General features: G+C 43.7%; 1 pseudogene; it reads right to left on the reverse strand.

Moving 5' to 3' along the window:
- Nucleotides 1–1,350: 1,350 nt before the first annotated feature.
- Nucleotides 1,351–1,525, reverse strand: LOC134603934 (U2 spliceosomal RNA; annotated as a pseudogene).
- Nucleotides 1,526–16,151: the final 14,626 nt, after the last annotated feature.

The raw sequence follows: 16,151 nt of genomic DNA on the forward strand, positions 1-16,151 counted from the left end.
GGACCATCTTCCTATCCAGAAGCCGTGCTTGTCCTTTATCTGAGCCGGGTCACTCATCACCGTGCAGAATCTGCCCAGAAACGTTGAGATGTCCTTGCCAGGGGTGTGGGGATTCCTCATGGATACCGTCACCCTTCTCTCCTCTCTCTTTATTGGGCAGCTTCCTATAAATCGTGTAAAAGGAGAGTCGGGTTTGGCCGCCAGGAAATGTTCCCAGTACCTTTTGCAGATTGCCATCGTTATGAACGTGACATGGAACAGGCCTGCTGCGAGGGATTGTATGCTCAGGGTCTCCGCCGCGGTGAACCCTTGGTCCAGTACCATCTGCTTACTGGTTTCTGGGTTCAAATCGGGTATCCTCCCATCTACTTCCTTCAGCTTCAAGGCCACTGGTTTTCATCCATGGCTCCAGGGTGGGTGCTTCTCCGTGATTTGCCCCGACTCCCTTGCTCTTCCCAGTGGAGGCGAGGGGGGTGGTCCCGGAGTTCTGGGGTTTAGACCCAGTGCCTTCTAATGCCGCAGTCTTGGCTCCCGGGGCTGCCATTCTTGATACTCTCTGGGCGGTAATGGGGCAAGTAGAAATTGTGGTTAAGGGATGTTGAGCACTGAGGTTCACTCCTCCGCAGGAGCTGCTTCTGGTTACCTCAGCTTTTCCTCCGCAGGAAGCTCAACTGCCACTCTTTCTCCGCCCCTTCAGGAGATTTGCGTTGCCTAGGCTACCTTCTCCGCAGAAGGCTCCTGCTGCCTTGGCTACCCGCTGTGCAGTGGGGTACGCCGCCTTACTTTGGAATCCTCCTCCGCAGGAGGTCTAAATTCCGCCGCTTGGCGTTTTCCTCCACAGGAGATTTGCGCTGCCTAGCCAAGGCTTCCTTCTCCTCAGAAGGCCCTACCGCCTGGGCTACCCGCTCCGCAGTGGGTTGCGCTGCCTAGCTTTGGATATCTCCTCCGTAGGAGATCTTAGTTCCGCTGCTTGGCCTTCTCCTCTGTCGGAAGTTGCGCTGCCTTGGGTCCCTTCTCCGCAGAAGGCCCTACCACCTTGGCTTCCCGCTGTGCAGTGGGTTGCGCTACCTCGCCCCGGATTCTTCCTCCGCAGGAAGCTCTACGTCCGTTGCTCGGCCTTCTCCTCCGTCGATGCCCAGTCTATGCCACCCTCTGGATTCACTGCTGGCTAAAGCCTCAAGAGTCCTTCTCCAGAATAGAATCCACTCTGTGTTGGGGAACTCCAGAAGTTTCACCAAGGTTACCTGGAGCTAATCTGTGTTGCTTTGGCTTCCTTCTCCGCAGAAGGCCCTACTACCCTAAACCTCAGCAACCCGTGATCGCATGTATGTAGCACCGCTGTTCGGATACTGTGTCTAGTCCACACCAAGAGGCCACTCTGGTTCGATCTTCCCCTAATAGCAGCAGATAGCTTAAGCCAGTTAAGGCGATGCTATAAGGCCAAGGGAAGATACTCCAAAGCACCTAAAGGCGAAGATAAGAACAGATACTACACTTGATCTTAGCCAAAAGGCCGAGAAGCGGAGGGAGCTGTTGGTGTCTCCCCTTGGTAGGGTAAGCTGCCGCTGGGGAGAGAGGGGGCTGTGCTCCTCTCCCGGAAACACATGCTGCCGCTGGAGAGGGAGACCGACTGCCTCCACCCCCGTAATATTGTCCTGCTGCTGGGGAGAGAGACCAACTTTCTCTGCTCCCTGTAGGACACACTGCTGCTGGGGGGAAGGACGACACCTTCGGCCCCCTGTAACTCACACTGTCGCTGGGGAGAAGAACGACAACTTCGACCCCCTGTAACTCGCACTGCCGCTGGGGAGGGAGAACGACACCTTCGGCTCCCTGGAACTCGCACTGTCGCTGGGGAGGAAGGACAACACCTTCAGCTCCCTGGGACCCACACTGCCACTGGGGAGGAAGGACGACACCTTCGGCTCCCTGGAACTCGCACTGCCCTGGCGCTACCTCCAAGGTATACTGGGACTGACTGGAACTGAGTAGGTATTGGTAATCCTGCTCCAGTTCCCATTCCTGGATGGCCAATTCAAACAGGTCTGGCTCTAGGTCTTCATCCATAGGGAGATCTAGTATGGTTACTCTGGATTCATATATGTCCCATAGCAGTGACTCTGCAGCGTTCCTGAACCTTGGTCGGGCAAAGGCGTCCCATAATAGGCCAGGGCCATTGTAATCCTCGCCCTCTGGTCTGTCACACTTAGCCATCCCGGGAACACGCTGAACTGCATACCAATGTAGCGCCTGGTATGCGTCGTCGAGCCCCAGTTCCCTCCGTGCCAGAGAATTAAGCTGCATTACCAACTCCCACCTGGGCTGTTCTCCCATCATAGGCATCCATAGGGCCACTCTGGCCTGTAGTCGCTGCTCCTCGCTGGGGAGACGCTCACCTCGCCAACGCTGGATACCCTCCAGGGCTTCGTCCCACATCTCTTTCCTGGCACCCTCTCTGCAGTCCAACATGGTTGCCTCTGATACTGGCTCACCCAATGGGGCCAAGAGGCTCTGTAACCTCCAGTTGAACTCATCCTCCACTTCGAGCGCTGTCCAGGGACTTGCTGGCTCCATATCGCTCCGTGATAATTCCGGTGTCTCCAGCATGCTGCTCCTCATGCTAGAAAGCCATCCCACCGCTGCCACCACTGTAACGGATCCTTCCGTTAATGGACGCTTCCTAGCTTGTGCCGAGGACCACAAGCACCGCACCGGACACCACAACCACCGCAGACTAAGCAACCGCCGTAGCTTGACTGGAGTCTCGCCGTCTTCCTCCAGGACCGTGTGGGAAAGACCTCTTCCTTCCACCCTGTATGAACCTCCAGCATCCAGGACTGTGTGGGGAAGAACTCTCCTCCAAGGAGAGCATAACAGGAACAGCTCTTAAAAGAGCGAAGTGATTCAAGCTCAGGGGAGTACGCAGAGCGTAGCAAACCACAGTGTGATTATAACAGCTCCCTCCAATAACGAGACAAGGCTACGTTTTGAGGGATCAAGAAGAACTGTCTAAAACTTTATTTTACTTGGGACTAGCCCACATGGTCATAACATTAACATTGCTGTGAAAACTCAATAAAATTACAAACAGTCAAATCATAGCAGGCAACATACAGTGACTTATTATAACATAATTACATATTTATAAATGGGTGTAGAAGACCATAATTAACACAAAATGTCTCTCCTGCATATGCAAATTACCAGTCTTGCTATTCAGGTAGTGCATATTACTGTTGCTACCAACAGAGGGCACTACACAAGCACCATAGCCAAATCCACCTAGTTGGTAGCAATCCTCAGCAGTACAGGAGAGCAGGCAATACATTTCACAGTACACACACACACACTATAAACAATTACATTACACACACCCTGCACCTATAATGGGTACAGGGTGACTAAAACATAATAGAAATAAAACAACCTACATAAATAGTCTGTCTGAAGGTAGAATAGGGGCTTTAAAGCCAAATTCATCAATGAGTCACAGGGGAGGAGACTGGCAAGCAGGCCTCTCCAGGACCAAGTGGCGAAGGGCACTTCGTCACATGCTCACTGAGAACATTTGTTCCCTTTTGAGAAATATGCAAACCATCTTTTTTGTACAAATTATTTCCATTCCAAACAGAGCTACCATGAGAAATAAAGCCAAATCCTTGCTCCTGACACCATTCACCAAGCCACAAGTTCCTAATACGCATACGCCTGTCGTTCCGAGTGTTATGCACAGGCAGAACCTCAGAGAATGAGAGTGTGGAAACAACCTGCCATATATGTGTCAAAATATCTAGAACTATAACCAGCAAATATATTTGTGAAAAGAGGATAATAATAAAAAAAAAAAACAGCAAAATGAAAATAAATAACCTTCACAAAAAGGCTGTTTGACTTTGAATATAATAGATATCCTGAATTCAAAGTCTAAGCACTGTTCTAACAAGATGCAGAATGGATGACCAAATATAGTGGTTCTTGACATGTAGAACATGAACTCAGATTAATGAACATGGCATTAGTTAGGTGACCCATCATTTAAATCTAAAACTGGATTATGACATATTCCTCAATTTTACCACATGACAGGAGGCTTCATATTTGCATATCTTTCTTTACTGAAAACTCCAGCAGTATAGAAACAGTAACAACCAATCAGAGAAAAGATATGGTGCCCGTAAAAGGCCCTGTCTATGACATCACTTCTTCTTTCTTTGCTGCTCCAGCCATCAACAGGTCAGAGTAATTTTACCTCTCTGGTTTATGTACCTGTATTGTCTTATTATTGTATTATACTGTTTTTCTTATTCACTCCCTGTCTACCTATACCTGCCCCCCTCCTGTTTTCCCTTACTCAGTTGCCCCTGTTTGCTTTTGTGCCTCTGATACTTTGATTTTTGCGGTCTGGTGGTCCGTGGGCGTCACGGCTGTCCGTGCCGCGCTCGCTGCGCGGACCTGCCCTTGCTACACACAGGAGGCTGGGTGGGGACGGGTGGAGGGTAGCCGGGGTTAGAATTCTTCTGTTTTGACGCGTTTTTTCCCGTCTTGCTCGCGGCCGCGAGCGGGTAGCTCTTACTCACGCGGCCGGCGGGCATTTTGGATCTCGCGGCTCGCGAGACCCGCGACAGCTGCCTCTCCTTACACTCGGCGGTTCGGGAATCACCCGATCGCCGCAACGGACCCTCTTCACAGTCTCAGGACAACTCACCACATCGGAATATCACCTGTTCCCCTAACCAACAAGGATATTCTACTAGACAAGGTGGTCAAAGCATGCACAATTTAAGATTTGGTTATGAAGGCTGTACAATATCTGGTATACATTTATCACTCTTATAACTGACATACTGCCTCTCTGGTCCCTGCAGGGACAGATGCAACGTTATTTACCCCACAGGGGATCGGCTACTGCTATACCCTTCAAAGGGAATATTATACTGATTACCCTGCACAGGGTTATATTACATTACTGTACCCAAGGGTGCAAAAAATTATGTGGGTGTCCTCTGGGTATTTTTTCATGGCACACCACCTGGGGTGACCCCCAGATACGCATGCAAGGGCGCTGACGGCCCATTTCAATTGATGTGGGTGTCCTCTGATTGCCACGGCACACCACCCGGGGTGAACCCCGATGATATGCACAAGGGCCTGTACTTTCAGCTGATGAGATACACATATAGCCCTGATTTTACTAATTACGTGCATATAAAGCCTTCTATATATATATTTAAGAGTCAATCTATAACTGTATGTGACTCTCCTCCACGATTTCTTCCACTGAACCTTGTTTTCACCAACAGGTCGGAATACATCCCAGATCATGGAAGATACCCAAAGCACCCAGGACTTCCAAGTCATGATCAATGCCGCCGTGGCGGCTTCGGTAGAGAAGGCCCTCTTGCGGGCTCTACCCCAAAGCCAGGAAGACACAAACCCCCCAGAGCGCATGGACACTTCGGGCTCAGAGATGTCTAAGGCTAAGAGACAAAGGAAGGCCTCGAGTCCCCCCTCCACCAAGACTAGGGGCAAGTTGCCCATCAAGCGAGGTTGAGAACGCGGACTGACAGCCCGCGCCTTTCCAGCCTCAATCCTCGGACGAGGACGATGCCTACGTTCCATTAGACGTAGTGGACGAGTGGCATGGGGACGGCTCACCCTCAGACGACGAGGAGTGGCAAGACCTCCCAACCTCATCGAAGTATGTCAAAGAGACCTTCCTCGGCAACCGGGACAAGGAAATCGATGATGACCACCACACCGGTCACTCCAAAGATGGGGTCTTCCTGGATGACCAGGGGATGCCGTTGTTCGACCCACGCACCATCCGGCACCCAAGGTCCTGTCAGGGTATTTATATCGGCAGAAATTTTGTGCTATGATAGAAATACAAAGTATATATTCTGAAGTCAATATGAACAGAACAGACTCCATTTTGTTATTTTCAAGTTAACAAAAGACACAAGATTTCTATCCTTTCTGTTACACTAACTTTGCCAAGCTAAGGAATGCTTAGTATATAAACAACCTAGAGATAAGACATGAGAACGGGGGATGGACAGACTGTCTAAAATGCTAATGGAATAGAATAAATTCTAAACCCAGGCATAGGTGACAGAGAAGATTAAATAATTAAATTTTACTTCTATATGTACAAGATTGCCATTGTATTTAGGGGTCATTTGTAGTATTACAAACTGTCATATTAGGAACTACTACAGAAAATGGAGACACATAGTCTGAAGAAATCCCAGAAAAACGTTTGATCTGACGAGCAAAATTGAGTTATAGCAACCATATAGATGTAGCGGAGGGCAGTATTACAGACCACGATCTCCGCTGGTTCCACAGGTAAATCCACAGTCAGCGCTGAAAAGTAAGGCAAGTCCCCAAATCCTCCCAATAACCGGACGAAACACAGTTTGGGAGTCCACTAAAAAACGCTTTATTCACAAGCTGGCATATTTAAGCAGTTCCCCATGCAAGGGGTTTCCGTACAGATAATTCAGGGGATTTCTCCCAACATGCATTGTTCTTCTCCCAACAGGCATTGCTGCACGAGAGGGATACTCCCACTAAAATGGACGATTAAGTGGATTATCCCCTCGTGCATCAAAACTGACAATTTACTTTAAAATATATATTTTACACAATATTCGGTACATTGAGATGACCGAACGTTCGGTAGATAGCTGGGGTCTGAGCGCACCTTTTGTGAGAATACCGCTCAGATCCCAGCTGAAATGACTGAACGCCGCACAAATACAGTTTTGCATAGAAGTTCCCCTCAATCTGTCGAATGTATCTAGGGGAACGATTCTACCGAAAACCGGGCTCCCGAATGGCCTGGAAGTGCAGCGGTGTTCGCATCATCGAGTAGCCGTTTTTAGTTCCAGGCACTCGACGACCAAACACCGCTGCGAAATAGACGAATCCAAGATGGCCGACCGCCGCATGGTCGGTAGTCGAACGACGGCCACCCAGGATAGTCTATAATTACCGATTGCAACATTGTTGCAATCGGTTAACAAGTGCCACACGACCCTAAGTGTGTGATCTACCAGGGGGGCCCGTATTCGTTCGGCGAACGGCTTAGTTCGCCGCTGTTCGCCGAACGAAGTACTTGTATGCTGGTAGCTTACGGCTGCCAGTATGCGAATCACTATAGCATAACATACACAAAGCAAGTATACACAGCACACATTACAGCCTACAGACAACCTTCCCATATTATAGTTCAGAAGTGGCTAGGTTTGCCACAATAGATAACGTAAATGACGTCAAAATAGCCACCAGGAAAAGTTAACTCTTTCCTGGATAGGTATGTTTAGTGGGATGAGACTGCCATCTAGAGTCCAAATACTAAAATGGTTACCTAGAAAGGAACCACACCCACAGTGTTCCCATTGGGTTATTAGCCACTGACGATCAGAGAAACTTTCCCTTTAAAAAGTTAAGACAAAGGGAGAGAGAGGCATTCAAGCATTCAGGAGATTCGGAGAGATGCAGAGAGGGGGCAGATGAATGCAAAGAGTCGGAAACAGGCTAGGAAGAAAAGACAGAGAAACATTCCTTGACAATTAGCTACCTGAGAATATCTGATGAGAAAATATCTACTTAACTGGTAAATATACTGGCTTCAATGAATTAATTAAAATTAATTAAAATTAATAGCATGATATATGACTGAATAAATCACGATCAGATTTCAATATTTAGAAATCTTAATTACTAAAGAAAATATCTATGGTTATAGCATCCCATCTGCAGCTGGGATTAATATTAACCATTAATGTATTTATGTGACATATCACATGTTAGCATACCGTGATATTTATCCAGCTGAATTGATTTGCTCTAAAATAAGATAAAATATCCGTTAGACAAATTAATTAAATTCTGCTTATATAACATAGTAAGATTTTCTCTTAATTGGATGGATCCAGGAAATGGCTAATGAACTGGTTAAATGTTATTTTATTTAAAATTACATAGGAATAGATCTTAAATCCCTAGAAGAGGTCTAGCCAGCATTGAAAGGGTTATTAACTGTTAGCTAAGTTTTATTGCTCTACGCTGCAGCTCTGTGTGTGAGTTTCACTTCGTTTCTCTGTGAAGGCAGTCATAAATCTTCTTGACAATGTTAACCAGTGGAAATATAAATTGCCACTTTGTATTGCATATTGTTTCAAACTGAATATTCATTGATTATTGTTACGCATGTTACTCATTATTATTATTTAAATTGTTAAAAATAAAATATCTATTTTTATAACAATTTGTGATTTTAATTATATGGTATACATTTCACTTAACACGATAAACGTTCTTTGGGATCTGAGAGTTGAATTAGTGGCCAACATCTCAACTGTTACAATTATTATCCCATAAATATCCCCACAAATTGGAGGCACGCTGCTGAGATCGTTTAAGTTGAAATTATATTCCATATACAATAATATTTGTAATTAATGCAATATTAATCTTAATATAGAAAAGAGTTTTGTATTGAGATTAAATCAGTATATAGAAATATGGCTGAATCTAGCACTTCATCCCAATCAGAGAATGGGAAGAAGTTAGCGGAAATGCAAGGTTTTCCCTTAAGCATCTTACATCAGTATCTAAATATTAAAGTTGATTATCCAGAGTGGATACTCCAAATAAAAACACAGGTTGATGATTCGATTCACGATAGATCCGCTGATTCACCTATGGTTAAATATCTTAGCCATATAGATGAAGAGTCCTCAATGCGATCTGTTACCAAATCATGCCCGTTTTTTATATTGGGTTATTCTATTATGTTAAAAAAGCATAATGAGATAGAACTTAAATTGGACGAATGTCAGAAAGACCTGGTGCTCGAACAAAGAAGGTTCAACACTTTGTCTGATGAAAATAATATCCTTCAAGCTCAAAATTCTGACCTTTCAAATAGACTGGAAGGAATGAACAGAATGATGGATGATTATGATCAACAGATAAAACAGATACAGATGCAGCTAGATGAATGTAAAAAGGAAAGTGAAAAATTACTGGGAAAAAACCCAGGTAATTCTTTTAAATTCCCTGATATTCACACACCAAACCAGGTTTTCATAAAACAGTCTCTAAGAAAAGAGGTGAGTAATTCTGAGAAAACACCTGTAGGTTCTTGGCAATCTTGGGCAGAACAGTTTGAAAAGACTGTCCTGGCCAAGCTTGACAGAGGGAATCAGATTCATATCAGTGATAGGAATGAAAACAGACATGGTTCTGTACACTGGCAGGATTCTGATGCTGATCAGAATTGTGACAGTGAACGAGAAGCTCAGAGTGATGGGAGTGAAAGTGATTGCACTGTCCACTCTGAAGGCCATGTAACTGATATGCCATCTGCACTGTTGTACGGATATAATTCCTCTTCAGCAGACAGATCGCATAAACGTTTACCCCATCACAGGGAAAACAGAAACAGAAGTCGTAAATCAACGACACCTGTTTATGAATCGCCAAAGGTTATTAAATTCCTTAGAGAGACTGTCCCACAATTTTCTAGAGGTTCAGGAAACATATCTGAACATCTGGACAATTATGATAGAGCAATGAATTCATTGGGCATGTATGATGACATTCATAAGAAATGGTTCATTACATGGACCTTTGATTCAACGTGCCGTGTTTATCTAGAAAGTCTTCAAGCTATGCAGTTAATGTCCTGGTCCAAGATTAAATATGAAATAATCATGGAATATGGTAAGTATAAAACGATTGCTTCTGCAAAGAAGGCACTTTATAACTTAAAGTGCCGCCCAGATCAAAGCCCCAGAGAATTTTTAATAATTCTTAAAAATGCATACTCCGTGGCCCAAAGAAAACCCAGGTATGAAAGCACAGATTTCAAAGATCTGTATTTTCATGCCATGCCAGTAAACATTCAAATGAATCTCGCAAGAGATTATGATTGCAAGTTACCGTTAGAATGGCTAATCAGTCAGTGCATGAAATTGTATACTATACACCATGCACATGACGAAAATCAGCCAAAGGTTAAGAAACCTGGTGATAAAATGGTGTCAGAGACAAAAATTCAGTTAGGTTTAGAAACCCAACAGGACCTATTCCGAGGTTTTGAAAACACCAAAACCTCAGAAACAGGAAAACGCCAGAAGCAATTCTGCAAACTCCTCTGACAGTAACTCTGAAAAATCCAATACCAATGGGAATAAACGCCCCTGGGTTAATAAGAACCAAGGCAATTCCCAATGGAGAAGGAATCCTCAGGGAAATAGGAGATATGGAAACAGAAACAACCAATCTGCTTCCAATAACTCCCAACAGTCTCAGCCAAATTCTAATGGGCAAAGACAAAACGGCAATGGGGGAAATAATTTGCGTCGTCAGGTTGGTCAACTGACAGACCAAATGGGCAAATTAATGGAGGAAATAACAAAGATTAACCAAGTCTTTGCTATCAATCCTTTTTTAGGGACAGCTCCAATTGCAGAGCCACCTGTGCAACTGCAGCAGCAACAACAAGTGCCGCAGCAAATATAGCTACAGTGACTAAACAGGCTAGGTTGTCAATAGATGTAATACCTAACCCTGTTTCCTTTCCAGGTACTAACAGTCAAATAAACGATAGTTGTGTTAGGAAACCTATTGCCTATTCCGTCACTTCACTTCCGGGTGAAGGAGGCGCAACGTGTTCCTCTGTTTTTTCATTTCAGCCAAAGGCTAAAATAGCCCCAGCAAACACTAGTTTCCAGGATCCAGACCTGAAAGGGTTAACTGATGAGATGCCAACCACTAGTTCCCGCTTGACAGTTCAAGATTTTCCTAAAAAGGATGGGCCTGTGGGTAAGACTGAGCAGTACAGGTAGAAACTACTGCTGTGACCGGTAATGTATGGAAAACAAGTAATATGTTGACACATTCTAAATTCTTATGTGAATTAGAAGAACATGAAGGAAGGTACTACATGTCTGTAGAAATACAGGATTCGCTACCCCAGCCTTTCAAAGGGTTAATAGATACTGATTCACAAGCCACGATCTTATCCAATACCTACTTCCAGCAGGTAATGGACTTAGCAACGGATAAGCCGAAGCTAAGAGATTTCCCCAATGCTCTGTTGAGTGTTGGAGGAAATGCACTTCATGTTATTGGCAATACCTGGTTAAAGTTTAAAATAGGTAACAAAACCTTTAGACACCCGGTGATAGTGGTAGATCTCCCCTATAACCGACTGATTCTGGGTATAGACATACTCAGAAGACTGAACACAATTATTGACTGTGTGAATGGAATTGTATGGTCACAAGCTAAGGTTCCTATAACCTATGAGAAATCACATGTACAATTTGATCGTAACTGCCATGTAATAGAAGAAAGACCTGACTCGATAGAGGTACATTTTAGGAATAGTCAGTCACCTGACGTGACTATCCTGCAGGTGAATGACGCAATCGCACCTGTAGATGAGCACTCCGTAAGAATTGCTCCAGAGAGGATCCAGAATGTCTCTCTGGAAGGTGATGTTTTAACCATTTCTCTCCACAGGGACTATGTTGAATCTGTAGATCTGGCAGGCCATGCTCAATTCCTTGCCAGAATTGAAAGGGTTAATGATAACTTATTCTTTCCTATTCAGATAAATGACTTAGGAAGAAGTAGGAATGCAAAGCTGGACTTACAGAGTGAGAACAGCTATATTAGCAGAAGTCTGTTAAAGCAGATCGCTAATCCTAAAATGATCAGGTATGCTTCCCCGCATGACAGGTGGATCCAGAACCTGGATGGCGAATCAGAAAGTCACAATGTGATAGCAAAATGTTTACTATCTATTCCCATCGGAAATAAGACAGTTAAACATTTATTCCTAGTGATAGACGAACCTCGCTATCAGGTTTACATTGGCAATGATGTCATACATCGCTTTGCCATACACCTTGACCTGATTAATTCCAACTTGTGGACAAGGTTAAAAGGTAATCCTTGTGGATACCTACACGAGGAAAACGCCCTGAAATCAGGACAAATACTACCATATGCGGTAAGTATCCAAGTACCTGATGACATAACCATTCCACAAGGGACTTTATTTTACCCCTACAGGTCAAGGAGGGTCAGAGATTAGAAAACTCTGATGCCCTAATCTGTTTATCCAACAGGATACAACAATTAGGGATGGTGGTAACACATACACCAATGGTAAGTATTGGTAAGAATCCCACCTATATAATGGTCAACAATGTTACACCCAATAGTGTTACTTTACCAAAAGGAACATTAATAGGTCTAGCATTGGATGCTAAGTACTATACATTTGGTTTCCAAAACCAAATTATAGGCCTCATTCCTGAAGAATACTTAACTGAGGACGAAATTGTCGATCAAATATTCCATTCCTCCCCAGAATGATTATTCACTATCCTATCTGTGTATCCCTTCAATGTCAAAGAAGGCTCGTGTAAAATCGAAGAAGCATCAATCGCCTTCGATCATCCGCTCAATGAGCAGGAATCACAAGAGTATCACGACCAAAGAGAAAAGGTAAGTCAACACTGAACTGACCTAACTTCTAGGCTTGAAGAAGCTTATGAGATAGGCCAGCCTGAAATCTTTCCAGGATTTCAGGAAAGGCTAGAAGAGCAAATATCTTTAGCTGACGGTTGCTCCAACGATGCTGAGCGACAACAGCTAAAGGATATCCTTATGGAATTCCAAGATATTTTTGCTAAAGATTCCTACGACTGTGGGTTAACTAACCTCCACGTAGCCAGAATACAAACTGATCCGAATTTACCACCTGTATTTATCAAACAATATAGACTCCCATTAGCGTCATATGATGGTCTACAAGACATCATTCAGAATTTAAAGGAAAGGGGCATTATACGTCCAGTGCACAGTTCGTATAATAATCCGATCTTGGGGATTCTGAAACCTAATGGACAATGGCGTTTATGCGCTGACTTACGACAGCTAAATAAACGCGTCTATATGTCTGGTTGGCCAGTGCCATACATAGACCAATGTTTGGTGCAAATGCAGGGATCCAAAATATTCACTGCCATTGACTGTGCGCAGGGATATTGGACTGTACCAGTCCATAATGAAGACCAATACAAATTGGCCTTCACATTTGGAAAACAGCAGTATACCTGGACCCGTATGCCTTTCGGTTACATAAACTCTGGTCATGAATTCGCTGTGTTCATGCATAAAGCTATGCCTGACGCACTCGAGAGAGGAATAGTATCATATGTTGACGATGTCTTGCTGAAAAGCACTTCCTTTGATAAGCATATCATAGAGATTAGACATGTTCTCACTCAGTTAAGAGAGGCAGGGATTAAACTGTCTTTACAAAAGGCGCAATGGTGTCGTACCCATGTCAATTTCCTCGGACATGAGGTAACTTCTGAAGGATTAAATCCCCAGAGGAAGAAGGTTGAAGCCGTACTAAAGGCTAAAACACCTTCAAACATCAGGGAATTAAGATCGTTCCTTGGTATGACTAACTACTCCCGTAAGTTTATAGATAACTATGCAGAAATAATGAAACCACTCTTACACCTGCTTAAAAAGGAAACTACCTGGAACTGGGGGGAGTCTCAGGACCAAGCGGTAAGTGAACTGAGGAGGAAGCTCACTCAGGCACCCTGTTTAGCATACCCAGAGGGGGGTAAACCCTTCTATCTGGAGACAGGATATACCGATTTAAGCATATGTGCTGTTCTGTATCAGAAGCAGGATAGTTTAAACAAAGTTATTGCATATGCTAGCAAGACTTTGTCACCTGTTGAAGTTAAATTCAACACGTGTGAGAAGGCGTTATTGTCGACTGTCTGGGCACTACAACATTTTCGTAGCTATATCGAAGGTGAGAAAATAATTGTAGAAACAGCTCACCAACCTCTACAGTATCTGCAGAGTGAAAGAATTAGAGACGGTAATCTCTCTAACAGTTGGATTACTGCATGGACTCTATCCTTACAGGGATGGCCGTTAGAAGTCCGTTATAAACATAATAAGAGAAGCCCAGTTGCCCAAGGTTTAGCAGAACTACATGATTGTACTGCTCCATCTCTGGATGATAATGACACCGGAGATGACTTCCTAGAAGAGCAATTGCTATCCCCTTATAAAGTTTATGACGAGGAATACTGTCGACCACTACCGTGGGTATACATTGATGGTTGTTCATATCACCACGTCGCTGGTGCTGAACGGAAGTTAGTTGCAGGTATCGGAATCGCCTGGATAGGCGATTATCCCAATGTGTCTATAGGATACAGTATTGGTCCCAAAAGCAGTCAGATAGCCGAACTCTGTGCATTATATAAGACCATTCAAATGGCAATAGAATATAGTACCAAAGAATTTGTTATCATAATTGATTCCAACTATGTTCGCAACAGTTTCGTGAAATATCTGCCTACCTGGAAACGTAACCAAATGCTGAAAAGCAATAATAAAGGTGTTAAACATGGGAAATTGTTTTGTAAAATTGATTAGTTGGTTAAGGAACATGGTTTAACCATATATTGGAAGAAAAACCAAAGGCCATTCTAAAATAGAAGGTATTGACAAGGATGGTAGCCGATTCACTGGCAAAACAGGCAGCCATCAATGGTGAAACCCTAAACATTGATGATCTTATGGGTTCAATCCACGTTGAAGCCATAACTAGACGACAGGCTAGAGATAATACCGACTTAAATGTCGTGCAATGGAGTCAAGAAGCTCCTAGTGAGGACCTGATTACCAGTCAGAAGAATGATCCGGTCATAGGCTTATTCTATAAACATATAGAAGACCCTACTGCCAATCCCATCACAGATGAGGATTGCAAAGATAATGAAGATTTATGAATCTTGATGAGGTATAAAGTCCAATTTAGTATCATGGATGGGTTGCTGGTCAGAACTTCTAAACATGGTATTCAACAATGGGTAGTCCCAACTGTATACCGAGGGTTAATGCTCCAACACGCACATGATGCACCTACATCTGGGCATCGTGGTGATAAGATCACATATGAGATATTGCGTAATTATGCATATTGGCCACACATGTTAAGAGATGTTAAGACATACTGTCAGGGATGCTTGATTTGTCCGCAATATCAACCCCATGGTCCAACCCATCATGCACCACTTCAGAAGAGGGCGGTGTCATTACCCTGGTATGATATTCAAATTGACTCTATAGGTCCTGTAACAAGATCTTCAAGATCTTCAAGAGGTAACAAATACATGTTAACCGTTACATGTATGTACACAAAGTGGATAGAGTGTTTGCCTTGTAAAGAGAACACGAGTACTTTGTTGATTAACCATGTCTTTTCCAGGTTCGGTCTGCCTCAAAGAATTGAGTCAGACAGAGGTAGTCATTTTACCAGCGAAGTTATGGCTAAGATGTGGAACATTCTAGGTGTTAAACGAAAGCTACATATTGCATACCGCGCTGCGTCTAGCGGGGGGGGGGGGGGTGTAGAGCGATATAACCAGTCTATCGTTAATATTCTGAAAAAGTATGTTAAGGAGTCTGGTAAAGACTGGGACATTAAATTGCCCCTAGTTTTAATGGCGATTAGCGCTACACCTAGCACTGCTACCAAATTGTCACCTTTTGAATTGATGACAGGAAGAAAGATGGTTTTACCACAGCATTTACTATATCGTACTTCGGATCATAATTTGATCAATGCTGCCACTACGCATCAGTATATCGAAGATTTGCGCAAGCATTTACAGTATGCGTTTGCTTTTGAAAAGAATCTAGAAAAAGCAGCGACAGGGGTTAAGACCTATTACGATTTAAAAAACACAAAAAAGGAATATGAGATAACAAATCAAGTCTATCTGTATAATTTTGCGCGAAATCAAGTCAAAGAAAATAAATTCTTATCTTCTTGGAAAGGGCCATATGTCATCATTGACAAAATTTCCCCAGTAACGTACAAAATAAAAATTCCTAAGGATGGTGATTTTATTGAAAAGTGGGTTCACATTAACCAGTTGCGTGCTTGTCATCCTAAATCTCAATTAAGGATTATAGGTGTGGATTCAGATGCAGAAGGGTGAATGACTAACCGGGATGAATGCTTGATTCACGTGGTATCATATGATGGGAAATGTTGTGATGTGCCATGATCTCATGTA

The sequence above is a fragment of the Pelobates fuscus genome, chromosome 3, assembly GCF_036172605.1.
Source record: "Pelobates fuscus isolate aPelFus1 chromosome 3, aPelFus1.pri, whole genome shotgun sequence".
In the NCBI taxonomy this organism is placed as follows: domain Eukaryota; kingdom Metazoa; phylum Chordata; class Amphibia; order Anura; family Pelobatidae; genus Pelobates; species Pelobates fuscus.